The 21953-nt window shown below is 47.1% G+C and overlaps 1 long non-coding RNA gene and 1 pseudogene across 4 annotated transcripts; both read left to right on the forward strand.

Moving 5' to 3' along the window:
• Nucleotides 1–3930: 3930 nt before the first annotated feature.
• LOC148002384 (ubiquitin-conjugating enzyme E2 N pseudogene) lies at nt 3931–4536 on the forward strand (annotated as a pseudogene). Its single transcript, XR_015634929.1, has one exon. The product of XR_015634929.1 is annotated as a ubiquitin-conjugating enzyme E2 N pseudogene (transcript).
• Nucleotides 4537–5349: 813 nt separating this feature from the next.
• Nucleotides 5350–13208, forward strand: LOC148002385 (uncharacterized). Of its 3 annotated transcripts, XR_015634931.1 has the most exons (5): nt 5350–6265; nt 6477–6599; nt 7812–7940; nt 8160–8279; nt 11867–13208. It is a non-coding gene; the product is annotated as an uncharacterized LOC148002385 (long non-coding RNA). The 3 variants fall into 3 exon arrangements; XR_015634930.1 differs by lacking the exon at nt 11867–13208 and having other exon boundaries at nt 6017–6265; nt 8160–8594; XR_015634932.1 differs by lacking the exons at nt 7812–7940; nt 11867–13208 and having other exon boundaries at nt 5407–6265; nt 8160–9169.
• Nucleotides 13209–21953: the final 8745 nt, after the last annotated feature.

Here is a 21953-nt window from a genome sequence, read left to right on the forward strand (position 1 = left end):
GCTGATGCAGAGGCCATGGAGGGTGCTGCTCCCTGGCTTGCTTCCCCATGGCTTGCTCAGCCTGCTTTTGTATAGAATCCAGGACCACCAGCCCAGGGTTGGCCCCACCCACAGTGGGCTGGTTCCTCCTCCATTGATCACTGATTCAGAAAATGCCTTACAGCTGGATCTCATGGAGGCAATTTCTCAAGGGAGGCCTCTTTCTCTGTGATAACTCCAGCTTGTCTGAAGTTGACATAGAAAACCAGAGACCATCAGTCTATAAATCCACACCCACTGCTTTACTGCTGTGAGCAGACACCATGACCAAGGCAAGTCTTATAAAAGACAACATTTGATTGGGGCTGGCTTACAGGTTCAGAGGTTCAGAGGTTCAGAGGTTCAGTCCATTATCATCAAGGTGGGGGCAGGGCAGCATCCAGGCAGGCCTGGTGCAGGAGGGACTGAGAGTTCTACATCTTCATCTGAAGGCTGCTAGCAGAATACTGGCTTCCAGGCAGATAGAATGAGGGTCTTAAAGGTCATGCCAAAGTGACACACCTCCTCCAACAGGGCCACACCTCCCTCAACAAGGCCACACCTACTCCAACAAGGCCACACCTACTCCAACAAGGCCACACCTCCTCCAACAGGGCCACACCTCCCTCAACAAGGCCACACCTCCTCCAACAGGGCCACACCTCCCTCAACAGGGCCACACCTAGTACTGCCACCCCCTGGGCGGAGCTTATACAAATAATCCCATTCCACTCTCTGGTTCCCATTGACTTGTTCAAACACATGAGTCTGTATGGCCCATACCTAAACATAGCATAATGCAAAGTACATTTAATCCAACTTCCCAAGTCCCCATAATCTATAGCAGTCTCAACAATGTTAAAAATTCAAAGTCTCTCCTCAGATTCATGGAATCACTGAGCTGCAATCCTCACAGCAAGACAGGAAACCAGCTGGGCAGACTCCAAACTCTGCAACTCCATGTCTGGTTTAGGGTTAGGGGGTTCGGGTTCGGTTTAGGATTTAGGTTTAGTGTTTATGGTTGGGGTGGGGAGCTTAGGGTTAGGGGTTTTTATCTTATTATGTTGAAAGTACACTAGCAAACTCAGAGCCATGAATTTGCTATTTGGCCCCAGAACTCACATGTGTAATCAGCTCATTAATTTGTGATGGCATCAATAGAAGGACTGAGTCTAAACCTTGTACTTTTTACAATTTTTTAAACAAATTCTATTCCAAAGTACAGATATGATTTTAGCTTAGTTACCAAATGAGATTATGACTGTATAACTAAATCTAGCTAATTCCTCCCTGTTAAATTACAACCATTTCTAAATTCCTCATAAAACAACCTTAGAATAACCAGTTTCAGCCCCTCAAAAGTCCAGGGAATTGGGGCGGCGACTCCTCCATAACTTCTTCAAGCTGTACATGGGCATTGAGATATCCTTGTGGGTATGGGGTAGGAAGAATGAAGCAAATGCTGTAGCCGATGTGTCCTGACCTGACCCAGCTGAAAGTCCTTGAGACCAGGAATCCAAGTAGGCACATTCTGCAAAATACAACTCTCAAGACAAAAGTTTAGAATCGAGATATCCTGTTTGATTCTCCTGAATCTAATTTTTCTGGCAGTCTCCCTCTCTCAAATCTGATCAGTATGACTCTGAGGTTCCCAGAGCCTAATCACAGTTTTGATTTTTTTTTTTAATTTTTAAAAGATTTATTTATTATGTACACAGAGTTCCACCTGCATGTATACGTGCAGGCCAGAAGAGGGCACCAGATCTCATTATCGGTGGTTGTGACCCACCATGTGGTTGCTGGGAATTGAACTCATGACTTCTGGGAGAGCAGACAGTGCTCTTAACCTCTGAGCCATCTCTCCAGTCCCTAATCACACTTTTTAAAAACACAAAGACAAAATCTTTCTTCCAAAATACTGTGTTCCTTATAACCACAAAAGCTTGTATCTTGCACTCTCTCCCAGAGTAATAATATAACCATAAAACTCAAAGTCACACCCATTATGAAGATAATATTTCCTTCTACACCTCCTTTTATTTTCCATTTCTTTTTCCCCATGAGGACAGTGATGTGTTAAGACAGAATATCACATGCAGCCAGGGTCGTCTTGGAGATACTCCGACCTCTACCTCTTGAAGGGTGAGATTATAGGTGTGGATATCATGCCCAAGTTTTCCAAGCAGTAATTCATGGATGCGGAACCCTGAGCCGCAAATTATCTGTCTAATCTTTGGGAAATGGCTGAGGTGATGACAACATTGAGGAGTAGACTCAGAGAGAGCACCCTCTACTGGTGTTGGCTCCTTGACGCCCGTTCCTCTAGGGTATGGCGTAAACCTAGGCATCAGTTCTAACACAGTCTGTTTCACTTGACACAATTAGAGGCATCAAAATGACCAGGAGGGACTACAGCTTAAAGCACAGGAAAGGCCGTCTCAAGCCAGACTCCATCACTCCAGGAGATGCTCTCAGAGTCAATGATCCTTGGCCAGAGAGGACCACCCCATGGTGTTATGAGATGTAAGAGACGGTTCCAAGGTGCCTCCCTCCAGCTTCTGACAGTGTTTATTTTATTTAAAAACTAGTGTTTATTTAAACACAGACACAGATTGGACAGGGTAGAGATGAGTATCTTTAAGATTCACATGGCAGTCTTTCTAGACCATCCTCCATGTCCACCTCCTTGCCATTCAACAGAGCATCAGATCGTGGGATCTGCTGCTGACACTTTGAAGCATTTCCAGAAAGATCCCTGTTATGTGACTATCAGTTTTCAAAATGTTTAATTCCAAGCTTCTTCAGAATTTGAAAGGTTCATAGGAAGAACACACAATGACCAGAGTGCCCCTGGCTACGTCAGTCATGGGCAGGGAAAGAAAAGTCCTGCGGGTTTTCCTTACAGCTTTCCCTCCTGTGTCCGTGATTGGCCTCTGAGGTCCTGCACCGCTTCTCCTTGGTAACGTTGTCTGACGAACAGGCAATGAATTCTGGTCTTTGATGTTCATGCAGAGATCACGATTTCCTAGTAATTCAATGTGTTTTCTTAGAATCCACATTACACTGAATAGTGTAAAACATCTAAGCTGACTTACGTGTAAGGAGGATGTGTCTGGGTTCTGTGCTGTTACTACAGAATTCTACAATTGTGCAGTGTAACTCAACCGCGTTGTTGTGGCTGCTCAGCGTGACTCACTGAGCATCTAACTCACAATTCATTGATGGTTAACAGAGTTTGCTTTTGAAAACTGTTGCCAAGTGCAACGCATGTTCCTTCCATCCAGTCATCTTGATCTACTATAAATTTGTTCGTGATCAGAAAACTAAACTTAAGTACATTCACTGAAATATGGATACAGTGATCCTGGGAAATTATATTAAGAATAAAAATGCACTGAAGAGATGGCTCAGTGCTTAAGAGCACTGACTGCTCTTCCAGAGGTCCTGAGTTCAAGTCCCAGCAACCACATGGAGGCTCACAGCTATCTGTGATGGGATCTTGGTGTTCTCTTCTGGTGTGCAGGCTGAACACTGTATATAATAAATAAATAAATCTTTTAAAAAACAATAAAAATGCAAAACCCTTGCCAAAAAAGGGAGAATCCTTGTCTCTTCCCTAAGAAGGTAGGTGAGATTTATTTGAGATGACAAAAGGCTCTATGTCTGTTTGAAGAAGATGGTTTGTCACCCTGATGCTCTGCACCTAAACTACAGATCAGAAGGTTCCCTTTGGTGTGGGAGCACAGTCCTGTAAAATCCATGTAGTTGAGCAAGTTTGCACATCCTGACCTCCAGCCAGAGTCCTGATCACACTGGGAATAGGCTGCTGAAATGTGCTTCAAAGACTCACTCACCCAGAAACAATTTTTCTTTTAAAATTAAAGACCGACTCCTTCGTGAGACGAGCGGAGCAGAGGCCGAACTCGGGATCTGACAAGATGGCCGGGCTGCCCCACAGGATCATCAAGGAAACCCAGCGTTTGCTGGCAGAACTAATTACTGGCTTGAAAGCAGAACCAGATGAGAGCAGTGCCTGTTATTTTCATGTGGTCATTGCTGGTCCCAGGATTCCCACTTTGAGGCAGGGACTTTTAAACTCGAACTATTCCTTCCAGAAGAATACCCAATGGCAGCACCTAAAGTAGGTTTCATGACCAAAATTTATCATCCTAATGTAGACAAGTTGGGAAGAAGATGTTTAGATATTTTGAAAGATAAGTGGTCCCCAGCACTGCAGATCCGGACAGTTCTGCTGTCAATCCAGGCTTTGTTAAGTGCTCCTAATCCAGATGATCCATTAGCAAATTATGTAGCTGAGCAGTGGAAGAGCAACGAAGCCCAAGCCATAGAAACAGCGAGAGCATGGACGAGGCTCTATGCCATGAACAACATTTAAGTCGATCAGATCATCAAGTGTACACCACTTCTCCTGTTCTACCAAGACTCCTTCCTTTTTTTGTTTGCATTTAATGGACACAGTCTTAGAAACATTACAGAATAAGAGCCCAGGCATCTTCATCTTTGGCTATCACATGCACATTAGTAGACCTGTCTTCTCCTGATTCGCTGTTGTAAAGCATGAGCAGAGGCTGGAGCATCACCCTGGTTGCTGAGAAGCAGGACTCTCTGCTTTGACTCCTTTTCCCATCATGGTCTAAATGCAAGGCGCTGTGAATGAAGGTAGCTGTCAGGATTAGCTGCCAGGGGCGTGGGTATTTTTATTTTATTTTTTAGGGGGAAAGTAGTTTTCTTTTAATTTTATGGCCTCCTTCCCCTCCACTCTTTTAAGGAATCTAATTGCAGTGGTTAAATGCAGGTAACCAGCTTTTTAGAATATGCTCTGTAGTCAAGTCCAACCTTAGACGCTGTATATGGTCAAGCTTGATTGTCTGATCCAAAATGGGAACATTAAATAAACATCACAGCCCTCACTAATAACATTGTGACTTTGCTCTCAAGTGTAGATTCTCCGCCCCCTCTCCCAGCCCCCAAGGACAAAGAAAAAGCTTGTGACCATTTTGTATGGAGTGTCTGGAAACTTCTGTAAATCTTATGTTTTAGTAAAATATTTTTTGCTATTCTAAAATTAAAGTCTGTGAAAACTTTTTTAAATTTAATTTTATTTTAAATCTTGTATTTTTAAAATTTATTTACATATAATATAATGTAATTATTAAATTTAATTATTTATAAAACTATCATAATTGTTTTCTAATAAAATAAGCATCACACATGAACATTTCTGTAAGGGAAATTTACTGTACACAGTCCCGCACCTTTCTCAGAATTTCTTTCGGCGTCTCATTACTTGAAATCCGTTCAGTAGAAGCCACCAGGGGGCGCCTGAGCGCTGTCCTCCACCTGCGTCCTGTGTAAGGAGCGCTGGCCGCAGGTGAGACTGGAAAACAGACGTCTCCAGGAGTGCGCGTTCAACAGGAGAAAGATAAACTTCAACAAAGAGGGACTGAGACAGTGGGGATGAGCCATTCACTTCTGTGAACAAGAGACTGCGACTCTCACACCTTCTACCCCGGCAGTCCCTTCTCCACATCCCCAGTCGGTGACTCCCCTGCACCTGTGCAGAGCGACGCCACGACAGGCACCGACGCAGCGGCTGCCGGCTACCGGTCTATGTCCTGCTGTGGCAATCTCCTTCAGTCACGAGGAGGAGTTTTCTTTAAAATCGCGTCCTCAGGAGGAACAGAAATGACCAGGACCCACGGCTCCATCCCGGTCTCCACTGCAGCCGCCAGGGCCCTTCGTCCTCCCTGCCCGCGCCTGTGCGACGTCAGAAGAGTAAGAGGAAAGGGTTGGCCCGGCGAGCACCTACCACAAGTCCAGCGCGGCGGTGTGGGGCTCTAATTCCCCTGAATCCTGATTAAATGTCAGCTCCGCATTCTAAAGGACAGGGACGAAGGACGAGACGTGCGGGCATTTGAGCTGTTTACTTTAGAAAGTGTTTCTGGTCCTGACGCCATCCCGCGGCTGAGGACACTCGGCCCGCGAGGTCCGCGTGAAAATGGCTGCCGTAGGCCCATGAGGAGCCGCCCTGTCAGGTGCCGCCTTCTTGGAGGAAGTTCGTCACTGTGGCCTCGAGATTCAGGAGCTCAAGCCGGGCCTAGTTGCTCCGTTTCTCTTCTTGACGCCTGTCAGTCCAGATGGAGAAATCCCGGCCGCCTCTCCACACCATGTCTGCCTGCGAGCCGCTGCGCTTCCCCGTGATGATAATGGACTAAACCTGTGAACTGTAAGCCAACCCTAACTAAGTATCTTCCTTTATAAGAGTTGCTATGTCCACGGTGTCTCTTCACGACAGGAGAAACCCCAACTAAGACACCACCCATTTGATTTTGGGGATCTTCTTGGTTAGGTTTTCCTGGGATCCAAACTGAGGGCGTGGGAAAGTTCTGAGGCGGGTGGGCCTCTTACCTGTTCCTTTATTTTATTTTTTGAGACAGAGCATCAATCCCCCTGCCTCAGCTTCTTGATTGCTGTTCTTATAGCTATGCAGCATCGCACCTGGACAGACTCACAGACTTCACTCTGGAAACCTCAAGGTTTCTGAACAATCGGCCAATGGGGTGAGGTTGGTTAAATAGTCCAGTCCTCGTTTGTATGTTTTTCCAATATTTAATTGGCTCAGTGTCCCGGCTCAGAGATGCTCAGAGGTAGGAAACTGTGAGATGAGAAATGGCCAGTGCAGGCACATTGACAGCCGTGAGGACCGACGGCTCGATAGGGTGGGTGGTAATCAAGTGACTGCCAGTCCCACCATCAGGCAGACCTCGCACTGGAGCTGTGCAGGAGCCAACAACCCCAGAATTCCTGGCCACTTCCAGGATGTCCTCGTGCTCAGAGCCCCATTAAGTAATTAATATTTTCTATGAAGACCTTGGGCCACCAAGAGGAGTAATTATGCTCTTTATTCTGATTCCTAAGGCAGGCGCTTACATAATACACTGAATTAACATTAAGAATCATTAACACTTACTGAACTCTGTGTGCCGAGACTTGTGTTCCATGCTTTATAGGGATTATCTCATTGTAGAAATATTCCCATATAAAACAGCTTTAACTAAAAATATTTTGGTACTTAAGCTTTAGGTGGCTGAAAATTGTGCATATGTGGATGTCAGATCCTCCTGGGCCAGGAGTTGGTCTTCTCGCTGTGCTTGGCTATGGATGGGTTTTGTCCAGGGCTATGCACCAAGAGGACAGCATCCAAGCTTGGCAAGGGTGGCTTTAGAGAAACTCTTTTCCGTCTCGGACTTTTTAATGCACCTAAGTGAATAAAGCCCTCTCTACAGATCTGCCGATACCACCCCTTCCAGGCCCCAGTGGCCAAGCTTAGTCCAGCTTTTTTTTTTTCTTTTTTTCGGAGCTGGAGACAGAACCCAGGGCCTTGCACTTGCTAGGCAAGTGCTCTACCACTGAGCTAAATCCCCAACCCCTTAGCCCAGCTTTTGATAAGGGATCGTCAAGTTTGGTGAGAACCAATCATTTACCTGAGACAATGGGAGAGTGGCCATCTAGACAGTGAACATAGCTACATCAGGATCATGGCATTTAGGCTGCCCTAAGAGCTGTGTTACAAAAGAACACATAAGGCAAATGGCCCTGAAGGAAACCCCCTGGTGCATTGTTTACTTTGAATAGAAATAACAAAGCCCTTTCTTGCTTGTGAATTACTGTGTCAGGCACTTAACCATCCTCTCTCTGTACATAGTAGACTGCAGCTTTGTTAATTATTTTTAATAGATTCCCACCAACTTCTTGGAATTTTTTTCTTGTAGAGGGCCGCAAAACATTCGCAACCACTAGTTGGCGCTGTCTTCCACTGCGCCCCACATGGTAGGTCAGGATAGACTCCGCCATTGCAAGATGGCGCCAACCTTCGCCGCGCCAGCCGGCCCCCCTTTCAGGTAGTTAACTGTGCTCATGTGCAAGAGTGCCTTCGTGCCAGGTCTTTGCCCACTCCAGGGCATGCCTTATGAGATCATGGGTAACAACCAATCAGGTGTGGGTGCGCTGCACGAGGGTTTTATAAGCGCCCCATGTTGGCGCGGCATGGCCTTTCCTCTTCTAAGATTAATAAAGTTGGTCACAGTAAGGATTTCTAATGTCCGCGTGCTCCTTGCCAGCGAAAAGTCACGCGAGGGACATTTGGTGCCGAGAATCCGGGACACAGAAAGCTACATCATCGCCGGTGCCAAGAGGAAGCCTCCGTTTCACGGAAGAAATCCAGAAGCTGTGGAATGCAGGTAAAAAGAACTCTGAGAGACAATGTTTAGCCCTGATCTGCTCCAGCTCAGTCCCCTGCCGGACGCGGCAGGTGCCGCTATGGTTGCTCTGGCAACCCTCGAGTTGTTTCTATTGACCTTTGAGTTTCTAGCTACCGCCAAAGGCGTCAGAGGTCGCGTGGGAACTGCCCAGCTATAACAGCAAAGCGGAGAGTGTTGGGGGAAGGGCGAGACAACAAAGAGTCAGAAACAGAGGATAGTGAAAAGTTGCAACGAGAAAAGGATCCTGATCGATCTCAAGCACCAGGCCCCACTGCGGTCTTACCACCGCCAGAGGTGAAAGATTGGGGAAAGAACGTCCCGGGTGAGAAGGGAGGAGGTAAAAGGAACACAGTATTTTGGGAGAAAAATTCTGTCTTTGTGTCTGTTAGAAGTGTGCTTAAGGTCCGGCGCTGGCTCTGGGGCGCTGACGAGACAGCTTTACAGAGTCATACTGATCAGATTTGATAGAGGCAGACCGCCTGAAAATTTATTCAGGAGAATCAAACAAAAGGACATCTCAGTGCCCGTGCACAGCCTGATAGAGTTAATATAATTGGGTTGTGAGTAAAAATATTCAGGACTGTGTTTCACTTCCATACCATTGGCGAATGTCGATCGTACTGCTCAGATAATATTTCTCAGTATCTTACAGAAATTGGGTTTCAACACGTTGGTGGACTAGTCCAAGATTTGAGACAATCCATCACCCATATCAGCTCCACTCGAGTGGATAGTCGCTGTGAAAACCATCTGGCTTTTTCCCCTCTTTGTCTATTGTTTGTCTCTGGTGCACCAGGATGTCCCCATGTCTGTCAGTGTATCTCTGGGTTTTTGTTTCTCGTTGTCTAAAAGTTTTATGTTTCATGTTCAAAAGAAAAAATGGTAAAAACTTTATCTGCCGGTCGTGCACACCTTGACTTGGTTTTAACTCACTTCAAGAAGGGAACAATGAATAAAAAACAGTTTTAATCAGGTCTTTGAAGCCCTGTGCCTAGAGCCAGGTGTCTAGATTAGCTGGAGAAGCTGACCAGAAGCTAAGCGTCTACACGAGCTGATCTTAAACGCGCCAACAGCTTCTTCATACAAGAGTTGATAGCTGTTTCTCTTAAAAAAATCCCTGACTTATTACTTGACTCAACAGGTGACAAGGTGCTTCTCTTAAAATCATAGGTAAAAGGGTAAAAATGATGTTTGGTCTATATATTAAAGATAGGTGTAGCCACTTCAATTTTGTTTCTCATTGGTTTTAAATGTATAAATATGCTCTACTTGCCTTGGTTATGGACTATTGGCTTTCAAGTTATTAGATATGGTTATAAGGGTATAATATTGGTAACAGAAAGTTGACATAAAGCTGGTAATCTGGATGGAGTCATTCTAGATAACATGTGACATGAGCCAACCCAGGGAAACAGGTCTAAATTGAGGTAATATTTTTATGGAACTCTTATCCTAAAAACCAGGCTTCTAAAAGAATTTAGGACATTGTCCCTGGTTGAGGTATTGGTGACCACACCATTGTGCGTCCAAATGTAAGAATTGACAGTCAAACTTTGTAACATAATAGATAGACCTGGGGTGCCTTGGAGACTAGATTGTTTGTTGGAGGTTGAGTTTTGCTTTCCAAAGTTGTGGCTTGCCCTGAAGTTATCTGTATTCTAATGCTAATTTCCAGTGCCTGGAGAACAGCTGCCTAGTCACTTACTCAGAACTCAGGTGACCTCAGAACTCAGGTGACCTCGTGGCTGTGTTCTGGTGTTACAAAGAGAACTTAAAGATTGTGATTTAGGATTGCCAGTGTTACATTGACTAACTCAAACTTATTTTTAATTAAGGAAAAATCAAACAGGTAGAGATTGTTACAGGATTTATAAAGGATTGATGAGGTTTTAGAACTTGTGAGAACATTACAGCCAATTTCCTTACTCCAACTGCCATTTCAAGATAGATTTAGAGGATTGATTTTATACAATTTGTTTTCGTCATAACAATTGTGAGTTTTCATTTCGTGAGCTTGCTTATAATTTTAGAGAGCCCATGAAGTGATATCATTAAAAATTTTTACAAAAGAATGGCTAATAGCCTTATTATGTAATTTTGTTGCTTCTTCAATGTAAGAAGTTAGAACTTTGAATCTTTCAGTGTATATGGAAATTTTTACTACAAACCTTTGCTCTCAAAATGAGCTTTAATATTTGGGGAGTAGCTGTTACACTACTCCAGATAAGAAAATTTGAAGCTAATTTTAAGCTTCTAAAGATATGTTAATTGGCTAAGTACCTCACCTTACCAGAGGACTTAGGTCTTTGTTTGTTATCCTCATTGGAGATAGAGCTTCAGATGTGTTAATACAGAACTGTAGACTAGAGTCATGGAAGTATTTTAAAAAAGAAACCTGGTAAAACATATCTTATTCCAAACAGCAATTAAATTGGTTATTACAAAATACTGATATTTGGCCTATCACATATACAAATTTTTCAGACAAAGTTGGTAATTTTACTCTTTACATGTTTTTGTATTTCCTGTATATTTGTGCATACAACCCTTAGGAAATGCGCTTACTGTATTTATAGGTGGTTCATCTAATGAAAAGGCTACATGTATGATTGGATCACTTGTTTATTCTCTTGAGTTTCTGTTGCTTCAGCACAGATTATTAGATAACATCCTGTAGCCACTGTTTTTAAATCAAGCTTTCTATTCACATACTGATAGCCAATGTGTGGCTTGTGTTTTACAATTGATTTCAATTACTTAATGCTTTATTAGAGGCAAGTTTTCTAAATGAAATCAGTGAGTGATTTCAGTGTAAATTGTCTGACAACTCACTGTCCTTTCAGTGCTCTGGCTCAGACAACTAAACAAAACCATAGACCCAGCTCTTTAAAAATGGTAATAGAGTTGATAACACACCCTCACGAAAAGAGGAAGACTCCATTTGTTTACTTTCAACTCCCAGCCTCACCCTGCCAGCTCAGAGATTTCTAGTAAGACTGAATCTGGACAATATTTACAAGATTTGACATTTCTAATTAATGCTTATGTTTAGGTAAATAAAGTTTGTGAGGTGCTAGAGAAATGGCTTAGTGGTTAAGAGCACTAAATACTGTTCCTTTATAGGACATTTAAGAACTCAAACTGGATTGCCTGGGCTCTTTACAAGGGAGGACAAGATTCCAGACAGATTATAGGCCTTACATAAGAACAATTAGTGAAAAAAATCTCATTCTTTATATATCCAATACAATTATGCTAGAGACAATATTTTGGTATACAAGTTAATTTATAAATACAAGTGCTCAGTGTCCTCAACTTAATCCTCGAGGACTTACCTTAATAAATAATATCTTTACTATATCTTAATAAATAAAAAGGGGGAGTTATCCCTGTATGCTAAATAATGCTCCTTTTATTTCAATTTTAAAAATTTGGATGCCAAAGTTTATGGCACCCTACAACTAGGCATACTTCTGCCTAGGTGAAATAGAGAGATCCACTTATTGACATGTTCCTGTCCAGATATTTTATATGGGGAAGAGGGAATGTTTGTGTTTTTTCTACAGGATGCTACAAGAGTGTGCCAGCTGCCTGAGTGGTTGCTGAGACTTGCTGATCCTGGTTATTCAGCTCTCCTGGTTCGGGTCCCTGGAGTCATTCCTCTGCCCTGAGAGGAAGATAGAAGATTCCCCTTCGTCCTTTGTCATCACAGAGATTTTGCCGTTGCTGCAGTCAGTGTTACCGCTCGCTTCGTGTGTTCCCGTCCCACTGTGGCCTACGCTCAGACTCTGTACACTGCTGCTTCCTGGAGAAGACTGGACTCCAGCTGTTACCCCTGTCCCTTCATTTCCCTGGTGACTCTTGCTGCCTTAACTGGTAACTGGTGTTGTCATTTTACAGACTGTAGCTTCACAGAAAGCTACCTGTGTAAAGCTACAGTGACTGGAGAACTCTGTCCTGGTTATACAGATCTCAGAAATGGTTCCATTGTCTGCTGGTTGTTCCAGAGAAGAATGACTGATCCTGAACTGTCCTTGAAAAGACCTTGACACTTTCGCTGCTATTGTAGCAGCCATTACTGCTGCAGACATTGTGTCTGCAGTGTCTGGAGTTATCCTCCCCCAATCTATTGTTAGACAAGTACAGTGGGTGAACTTTCTGGAGTAGTTACTAACAATTGGGAATTCAAAATTTTATTATAAGAGCGGCTTGACCACGGTCCTTGGTGGTAACAGCTGAGGAGGACCATATGAGGTGCCCACTACTTATCGGGAGTGGCTCTTGAAAGACCCCAGCTTAGCAGCAGTAACGCCATTTTGCAAGGCTGTACTTAAGATAACTAGTTCAGGGAAAGGTTAGAACACTGAGTACACAGCGGCTGCCAAGCAGGAGATGTTTGGTTGAAGGCCTGGCAACAGGATGACTGCGGTTGAGCACCTGACAATAAGAAAAGCCCCGGGAGAGGTCCCACACCCTTGGGGGGCCGAGTCAGTTGTTATGTTTCAAGAAGGTAGCTAGGAAACTTGCCCCCGGGCTGAACTCTTGGGGGGCCGAGTCAGCCGTTATGTTTCAGGAAGGTAGCTAAGAAACTTGCCCCCGGGCTGAACTCTTGGGGGGCCAAGTCAGCTGTTAGTTTCAGGAAGGTAGCTAGGAAACTTGCCCCCGGGCTGAACCCTTGGGGGGCCGAGTCAGCCGTTATGTTTCAGGAAGGTAGCTAAGAAACATTAGAATCCACCAATTATATCCCTGTAACCATGCATCTGCTTCTGTATGCTTGCTTCTGCTCCCCAAAATCCTATAAAAAAGCCCATCCTTGGTTCCGTGGGGCGCGCCAGTCCCCCGAGCGACTGAAGCGCCCACAGGTACCTGTGTATCCCGACAATAAATCAAATCCTCTTGCTGATTGCATCCTGTGGTGTCTCGGCCTGGTCATTGAAGTTGGAGGGTCTCCATCCCGAGGGAAAGTTCTCCCTGAGAGCTTTTCATTTGGTGCGTTGGCCGGGAAAGGAGATCCTCCACCCAGGGACCACTGACCACCCACTGGGAGGTAAGCCGGCCGGCGTCTGTCTGTCTGTCTAATTTTGTCTCGTTCTACCTTATTCTGTCTGTTCTGTGAGCGCTCAGCCAGGTCTGTTCTGTGGGCGCTCAGCCAAGTCTGTTCTGTGAGCGCTCAGCCAGGTTCTGTGAGCGCTCAGCCAGGTCTGTTCTGTGAGCGCTCAGCCAGGTTGTTTGGAATTTGGGCGGGATGAAGAAGGAGCTGACGAGCTCGGACTTCTCGCCCCGCAGCCCTGGAAGACGTTCCAAGGGTGCTAGGGGCCCGACTTTTCGGGCCCCAATCTGGGACTCTGGTTAGAGGAGAAAGATCCAGACTAACGGCACCTCTGTCTGTATTTTTGGCTTTCAGAGGGCCCGGACTTTTGCCACCTCTATCTGACTTTTTGCTTTCAGTTTGGTACCAAAGCCGTGCAGCACGCCTGTCTGTTGTTTGTTTGACTGTTGGTGTTGTTTGTTTTCTCTGTGTTCTAATCTTCCTTAGAACTAATATGGGACAGTCCCTAACAATGCCCCTAAGTCTCACTCTTGATCATTGGAAAGACGACCACGACCGGGCACACAACCAGTCCGTCGAGGTTAAAAAAGGAAAATGGCAGACTCTCTGCACATCCGAGTGGCCCACCTTCGGAGCGGGATGGCCAGTGAATGACACATTTAATAAGATCATTATTTTACAGGTTAAAGATCGGGTCGTCCACGGACATCCTGACCAGGTTCCTTATATTATCACTTGGGAGAGTCTCGCCTTAAACCCCCCCCCCCCCGGGCGGAACCCTTCGTGGACCCGAATTGGCCTCCCCTCAACCCCCAGCTTGTCCCCTCGGCTCCGCCCGGTCCGCCGGCCCCGTCTTCCTCTCTCTACCCCACTCTAATTAAATCAGAGCCTTCTAAGAAACCTGTCCTCCCGGCAGACTCAAACTCCCCTCTCATAGATCTTCTCTCTGAAGATCCTCCTCCCCCATATCGTTTACCTACAGGCCCGGCTGAAACGGAGGAGGCAGAGCTGCCGGCCAGATCAGTTGCCGGGCCACAGTCTGATAAGGGTTTCTCCCCTGTCGCAGGGAGATTGCGCAATAAGCGCGAGGTGATGCCAGATACAACCTCCCAGGCTTTTCCACTTAGACAGGGAACCGGTGGCCAGACCCAATACTGGCCGTTTTCAGCAGCTGACATTTACAATTGGAAACAACACAACCCTTCTTTCTCCAAAGATCCGGTGGCACTCACCGACCTAATAGAATCTGTTTTACTTACCCACCAGCCTACTTGGGATGACTGCCAACAGCTCTTACAGGCTCTCTTAACCTCAGAAGAAAAACAAAGAGTGTTCCTAGAGGCCAGAAAGCATGTTCTGGGAGATGATGGGCGTCCCACCCAGCTGCCTGAGGAAATTGATGCTACATTCCCACTTAAGAGACCAAACTGGGATTTTAATACAGCCGAAGGTAAGGGACACCTACGCCTTTATCGCCAGTTGCTTCTAGCGGGTCTCCGAGGGGCTACACGACGCCCTACTAATTTGGCTCATGTAAAACAGGTATTACAGGAAGCAGGGGAAACTCCCTCCGCCTTTCTAGAGAGACTTAAGGAGGCCTACCGTATGTACACTCCCTATGACCCAGATGACCCAGGACAAATGACGAGTGTCTCTATGTCCTTCATCTGGCAGGCTGCTCCAGATATCAGGACTAAGTTACAGAGGTTAGAAAATTTGCAGGGCTATACATTACAGGATTTACTTAAAGAAGCTGAAAGGATTTTTAATAAGAGAGAGACACAAGAAGAAAAAGAAGATAGAGTTCGCAGAGAGAGGGAAGAGAGAAATAAAAAAAGAAACAAAGAATTGAGTCGAATCTTGGCCGCCGTAGTTCAGGGCCAAGAAAGGAAGGGAGATGGGGGGGGGGAGCTCGAAAGGGGCTGAAGCTGGATAAAGATCAATGTGGCTATTGCAAAGAGAAAGGGCACTGGGCCAGAGAGTGCCCCAAGAAGCCTGGCGGACCCCGAAAGCCTCGACCACGAACCTCCCTCTTGGCTCTAGATAAAGATTAGGGAGGTCAGGGCCAGGAGCCCCCCCCTGAGCCCAGGGTAACGCTTAAAGTTGGGGGGCAGCCGGTTACTTTCCTGGTAGACACAGGAGCCCAGCATTCAGTCCTCACTCAAGCTTCAGGACAACTCAGCGACCGGACGGCCTGGGTACAAGGAGCTACTGGTGAGAAACAATACCGATGGACTACGGACCGCCGGGTTCAGCTGGCTACCGGTAAGGTGACCCATTCCTTCTTACATGTTCCGGACTGCCCGTACCCTCTGCTGGGCCGTGACCTGCTCACCAAACTAAAAGCACAAATTCATTTTGAGGAAGGAGGGGCCCAAATAACTGGCCCCCACGGAACTCCCCTTCAAGTTCTAACCCTACAATTAGAGGATGAATATAGACTATATGAACCAGGACAGGACAAGCCACAATCCCTAGAAATAGGCACTTGGGTCACGAATTTTCCACTGGCTTGGGCAGAGACTGGTGGGATGGGGTTGGCGCTCCAACAGCCCCCTTAATTATACAGTTAAAGGCCACTGCAACACCAGTCTCCTCTGTCACATGAAGCTTATCAAGGCATAAGGCCTCACATTACGAGGCTTCTGGATCAAGGCATCCTAGTCCCCTGCCGGTCGCCTTGGAATACGCCTCTTCTGCCTGTAAAGAAACCCGGCACTGGAGATTATAGGCCAGTACAAGACTTGAGAGAGGTCAACAAGAGGGTAGAAGATATTCATCCGACTGTTCCAAACCCTTACAATTTGCTCAGTACACTGCCCCCTACACATACTTGGTATACGGTTTTGGACCTGAAAGATGCCTTCTTTTGCCTCTGGCTGAGCCCGAAAAGCCAACCCTTATTTGCCTTTGAGTGGAAAGACCCTGAAGTAGGGCTTTCAGGACAATTAACTTGGACAAGACTGCCTCAAGGGTTTAAAAACAGCCCAACACTCTTTGATGAGGCCTTACATCGGGACTTAGCTGACTTTACGGTTCAGCATCCCACCCTCATACTCCTGCAATATGTAGATGACCTCCTCCTAGCGGCCACTTCTGAAACTGCATGCCAACGGGGAACTGAATCCCTCTTACAGACTTTGGGACAATTGGGCTACCGAGCCTCTGCCAAAAAGGCTCAAATTTGCCAGACCCAGGTTACTTATTTAGGCTACCAGCTACGGGATGGACAGCGATGGCTGACCCCGGCCAGGAGACAGACTGTGGCCGGCATCCCTGCCCCCAAGAATGGCCGACAGCTACGAGAGTTCTTGGGGACGGCGGGATTCTGCCGCCTCTGGATTCCTGGGTTTGCTGAAATGGCAGCCCCTTTGTACCCCCTCACTAAACCGGGGGTGCTCTTCCAGTGGGGACCAGAGCAGCAAAAAGCATTTGAAAACATCAAACAGGCCTTATTGTCCTCCCCTGCCTTGGGTCTCCCTGATATTACCAAACCTTTTGAACTGTTCATTGATGAGAAACAGGGGTATGCTAAAGGGGTCCTAACACAAAGGTTGGGACCCTGGAAACGCCCTGTAGCCTACGTGTCTAAGAAATTGGACCCTGTGGCCTCCGGCTGGCCACCGTGCCTAAGGATGGTGGCTGCTATTGCTGTCCTGATCAAGGATGCTGGAAAATTGACTTTGGGACAGCCACTCACCATCCTAGCACCCCACGCCTTGGAGGCCTTGGTAAAGCAGCCCCCAGACCGCTGGCTCTCTAATTCCCGCATGACCCACTACCAAGCCTTGTTACTGGATGCAGAACGGGTTCAGTTTGGGCCCGTAGTCGCCCTCAATCCTGCCACCTTGCTTCCTCTACCAGAGGAGGCAGAACAACATGACTGCCTACAAATCCTCGCAGAAGTACATGGAACCAGGCCGGACCTATCGGACCAGCTTCTTCAGAATGCTGACCACACATGGTACACGGATGGCAGCAGCTTCTTGGCAGAGGGAGAGCGAAAGGCTGGAGCTGCGGTCACTACAGAGGACAAAGTAATTTGGGTGAAAGCCCTGCCTGCTGGTACCTCCGCACAACGGGCTGAACTCATCACCTTGACTCAGGCACTCAAGATGGCAAAAGGTAAGAGGCTAAATGTATATACAGACAGCCGTTATGCCTTTGCCACGGCACACATCCACGGGGAGATCTACCGGAGGCGGGGGCTACTCACATCTGAGGGTAAAGATATTAAAAATAAGGCTGAAATTCTGGCCCTCTTAGAAGCCCTATTCTTGCCCAAAAGACTGAGTATTATGTATTGTCCAGGACACCAGAAGGGGCACAACCCAGAGGCACGAGGAAACCGGCTGGCCAATGCCACGGCGCGAGAAGCGGCCATGAGCAAACAAATCTTGCCCTTAAATAGCCCAGACCAACCCACGCCCCCACCAGTGGGACAAACCAGTTGGGTTTATGCCCATGAGGACATAGAGCTCCTAGAAAAAATGGGGGCCATCTACCACCCTCAACTAAAACAGTGGGTCTACAAAGGAAAGACAGTTATGCCAATAAAAATGACTTTTGAATTGATCTCCTTTTTACACAAATTAACCCATTTGGGGTTTAAGAAGATGAAAACCTTACTAGATCGGGAAGAGATAAATCTGTAGTTTTTGAATCGGGACAAAGCGATACAAAAGGTGACTGAGAGTTGCAAAGCGTGCACTCAGGTTAACCCGGGAAAGACCATGATTGGACAAGGAGTTCGTCCTAGGGGACACCGTCCCGGCATCCATTGGGAAATTGATTTTACTGAAATTAAACCAGGTATGTATGGATACAAGTATCTCCTAGTGTTTGTAGACACCTTCTCAGGATGGGTCGAAGCCTTCCCCACAAAACACGAGACTGCAAAAATGGTCACCAAGAAGCTCCTCGAGGAAATCTTTCCCAGGTATGGCATGCCTCAAGCGTTGGGGTCGGACAACGGGCCCGCTTTCGTCTCCCAAGTAAGTCAGTTGGTGGCCAAATTGCTGGGGATGATTGGAAACTACATTGTGCCTATAGACCCCAGAGTTCAGGTCAGGTAGAACACATGAATAGAACAATTAAGGAGACTTTATCCAAACTTACGCTTGCAACTGGCTCAAAGGATTGGGTGGCCCTCCTTCCCCTAGTTCTCTATCGGGCCCGGAATACCCCGGGCCCCCATGGTCTAACTCCTTTTGAAATAATGTATGGAACACCACCCCCATTTGTCCATTTCTTTGATTCAAACATTGCTGATTTCACTGACAGCCCTTCTCTGAGGGCCCATTTACAGGCCCTACAGATTGTGCAGAGAGACGTCTGGAGACCTTTGGCCGCTGCTTACCAGGACAAGCTTGAGCATCCGGTGGTGCTACACCCGTTCCAGATTGGAGATACCGTGTGGGTGCGCAGACACCAGACCAAGAATCTCGAGCCACGGTGGAAAGGACCCTACACCGTCCTCCTGACTACCCCGACCGCCCTAAAGGTAGACGGAGTCACGGTTTGGATCCACACATCACACGTTAAGGCAGTCCGGTCTGAGGAATTGACTAATCACAACACTACACCCCAGACATGGAGAGTTCAGCGCACTCCAAACCCCTTAAAGTTAAAACTCCTACGTGGCTCCTCCTAGTCCTTTTGTGGCCTAGAGTCAGTGGGGGAATAAGCCCCCACCACATTTATAACATTACCTGGATAGTCACTAATCTCATGACAGGAAGGCTGGCTAATGCTACCTCCGTAAGGGGGACGCTGGCCGATGCCTTCCCTCCCTTATACTTTGACCTTTGTGATGTGATAGACTACAAGTGGGAGCCTGGCACTACCCATAATTGGCATCCCTCAACCACCTACTATGGTTACAGTCCGGCTTCCCACAGCAAAGAGATCTACGTTTGCCCTGGACACAGAGTGAGCCGGCAGTGCGGAGGGCCAGGGAGTGGGTACTGTGCCCAGTGGGGATGTGAGACTACTGGGGATGCGTATTGGAAGCCATCCTCATCTTGGGACCTGATAACTCTAAAACGAGACGGTCGGCCTCCTTACACCTTGTGTAAACGGGGCGCGAAATGCAATCCCCTCGTCCTCCACTTCACCGACTCAGGTAGAAGAGCGACCTGGGACGGGCCCAAATCTTGGGGCCTGCGCTTATACGTCACAGGGACCGATCCGGTGGGTCTGTTCTCTCTAAATAGACAAGTCTCTCCCCTGGCCACTCGACCCATTGGACCCAACCCAGTTCTACCAGATCAGAAGCCCCCCTCGCTCCCGGCACAAGCCCAACCCCCGTCATTGCCTAAGGTCACCCAGGCCCCTGGTAGTACTCCCACAAGCCCCTTCTCCACAACGGGGGGCTCCACCATTTTGATCTCCCCATCGCCAGGCACCGGGGATCGATTATTCAATTTGGTGGCTGGTGCATATCTGGCTCTCAACTATTCAGACCCTTTTAGGACTCAGGAGTGCTGGTTGTGCCTCGTTTCCGGTCCGCCCTATTATGAAGGGGTGGCAGTCATTGGAAATTACACCAACCTGACTGCTGCCCCAGACAGTTGTGCCAATACCCCCAGCCACAGACTAACTCTGCCCGAGGTCTCGGGACGAGGGCTCTGCTTGGGGAATGTACCCCACACACACCAGACCCTCTGCAACACCACTCAGAAGATTCCCATCGGGAACTACTTCCTGGCAGCCCCAAAAGGCACATACTGGGCCTGCAATACCGGACTAACACCCTGTATCTCAGCCACAGTCCTCAACCAATCCTCTGACTATTGTGTATTAGTAGAAATTTGGCCCAAAGTCACCTACCATGAATCCGAGTATATATACTCGTTTTTCGAGAGACAGACTCATTTTCGACGAGAGCCTGCCACCCTGACTTTAGCTTTACTCCTAGGAGGAATCACCTTGGGGGGAGTGGCCGCGGGTATAGGGACCAAGACCACTACACTCATTGAAACTGGCCATTTCCGTCAGTTACAAGCAGCCATGAATGCAGATCTTAAAGCTATAGAAGAGTCTGTGAGTACATTAGAAAAGTCCTTAACATCGTTGTCTGAAGTGGTCCTCCAAAATAGACGAGGGCTAGATATGTTGTTCCTCCGCGAGGGTGGATTATGTGCTGCTCTAAAAGAAGAGTGCTGTTTCTATGCAGACCATACTGGAATAGTAAGAGATAATATGGCTAAGCTTCGAGAACGCCTGGCCCAAAGACAAAAACTGTTTGATTCCCAACAGGGATGGTTCGAGGGGTGGTTTAACCGATCCCCTTGGTTTGCTACCCTCCTGTCTACCCTGATAGGACCCCTACTTATTCTTCTCCTAATTCTTCTTTTTGGACCCTGCATCCTTAATAGGCTGGTACAGTTCATGAGGGATAGACTTTCAGTCATTCAGACCCTCGTACTGACGCAGCAGTACCATAGGCTGAGACAACAAGAGACAGAAATTTCTTGACCAAGTCGAGTGAAAGATTTCACTCAAAGTTAGCAAAAAAAAAATGGGGGAATGAAAGACCCCAGCTTAGCAGCAGTAACGCCATTTTGCAAGGCTGTACTTAAGATAACTAGTTCAGGGAAAGGTTAGAACACTGAGTACACAGCGGCTGCCAAGCAGGAGATGTTTGGTTGAAGGCCTGGCAACAGGACGACTGCGGTTGAGCACCTGACAATAAGAAAAGCCCCGGGAGAGGTCCCACACCCTTGGGGGGCCGAGTCAGTTGTTATGTTTCAAGAAGGTAGCTAGGAAACTTGCCCCCGGGCTGAACTCTTGGGGGGCCGAGTCAGCCGTTATGTTTCAGGAAGGTAGCTAAGAAACTTGCCCCCGGGCTGAACCCTTGGGGGGCCGAGTCAGCCGTTATGTTTCAGGAAGGTAGCTAGGAAACATTAGAATCCACCAATTATATCCCTGTAACCATGCATCTGCTTCTGTATGCTTGCTTCTGCTCCCCAAAATCCTATAAAAAAGCCCATCCTTGGTTCCGTGGGGCGCGCCAGTCCCCCGAGCGACTGAAGCGCCCACAGGTACCTGTGTATCCCGACAATAAATCAAATCCTCTTGCTGATTGCATCCTGTGGTGTCTCGGCCTGGTCATTGAAGTTGGAGGGTCTCCATCCCGAGGGAAAGTTCTCCCTGAGAGCTTTTCAGCTCTGTTTGATGCAACCCTATGCTGTGGATCAGTATTCATACCATGGTTGGTTTACAAACTCAGATCTCAACAGTAACGTGACAAGGCTGTTATCACTCAAGCACTTGTGGCCATTGTACAAAGGGCCTCACCTGGAATTTGGTTATCTTGTTCAGGATTTACTCTGTATCTGAGTTCCCTGCTCCTCCACCCCATGGATCTGTGGGTCCATTGCACTGGGAGGAGAGGGATACTCTCTGTATCTGAGTTCTCTGCTCCTGCACCCCATGGATCTGTGGATCCATTGCACTGGGATTGAGAGACACTCAGTGTTCCTTTGATCAGCCCTTGCACATCGCTGAGGTTTCCTCATTGCACGCGATAGGGTGATCATTTCTGCTATAAAATTATATAAATTATAAGGGTGAGATGTAGAGGGCCGCAAAACATTCGC

Source organism: Rattus norvegicus, chromosome 12 (assembly GCF_021556685.1).
Source record: "Rattus norvegicus strain SHRSP/BbbUtx chromosome 12, alternate assembly SHRSP_T2T, whole genome shotgun sequence".
NCBI lineage: Eukaryota > Metazoa > Chordata > Mammalia > Rodentia > Muridae > Rattus > Rattus norvegicus.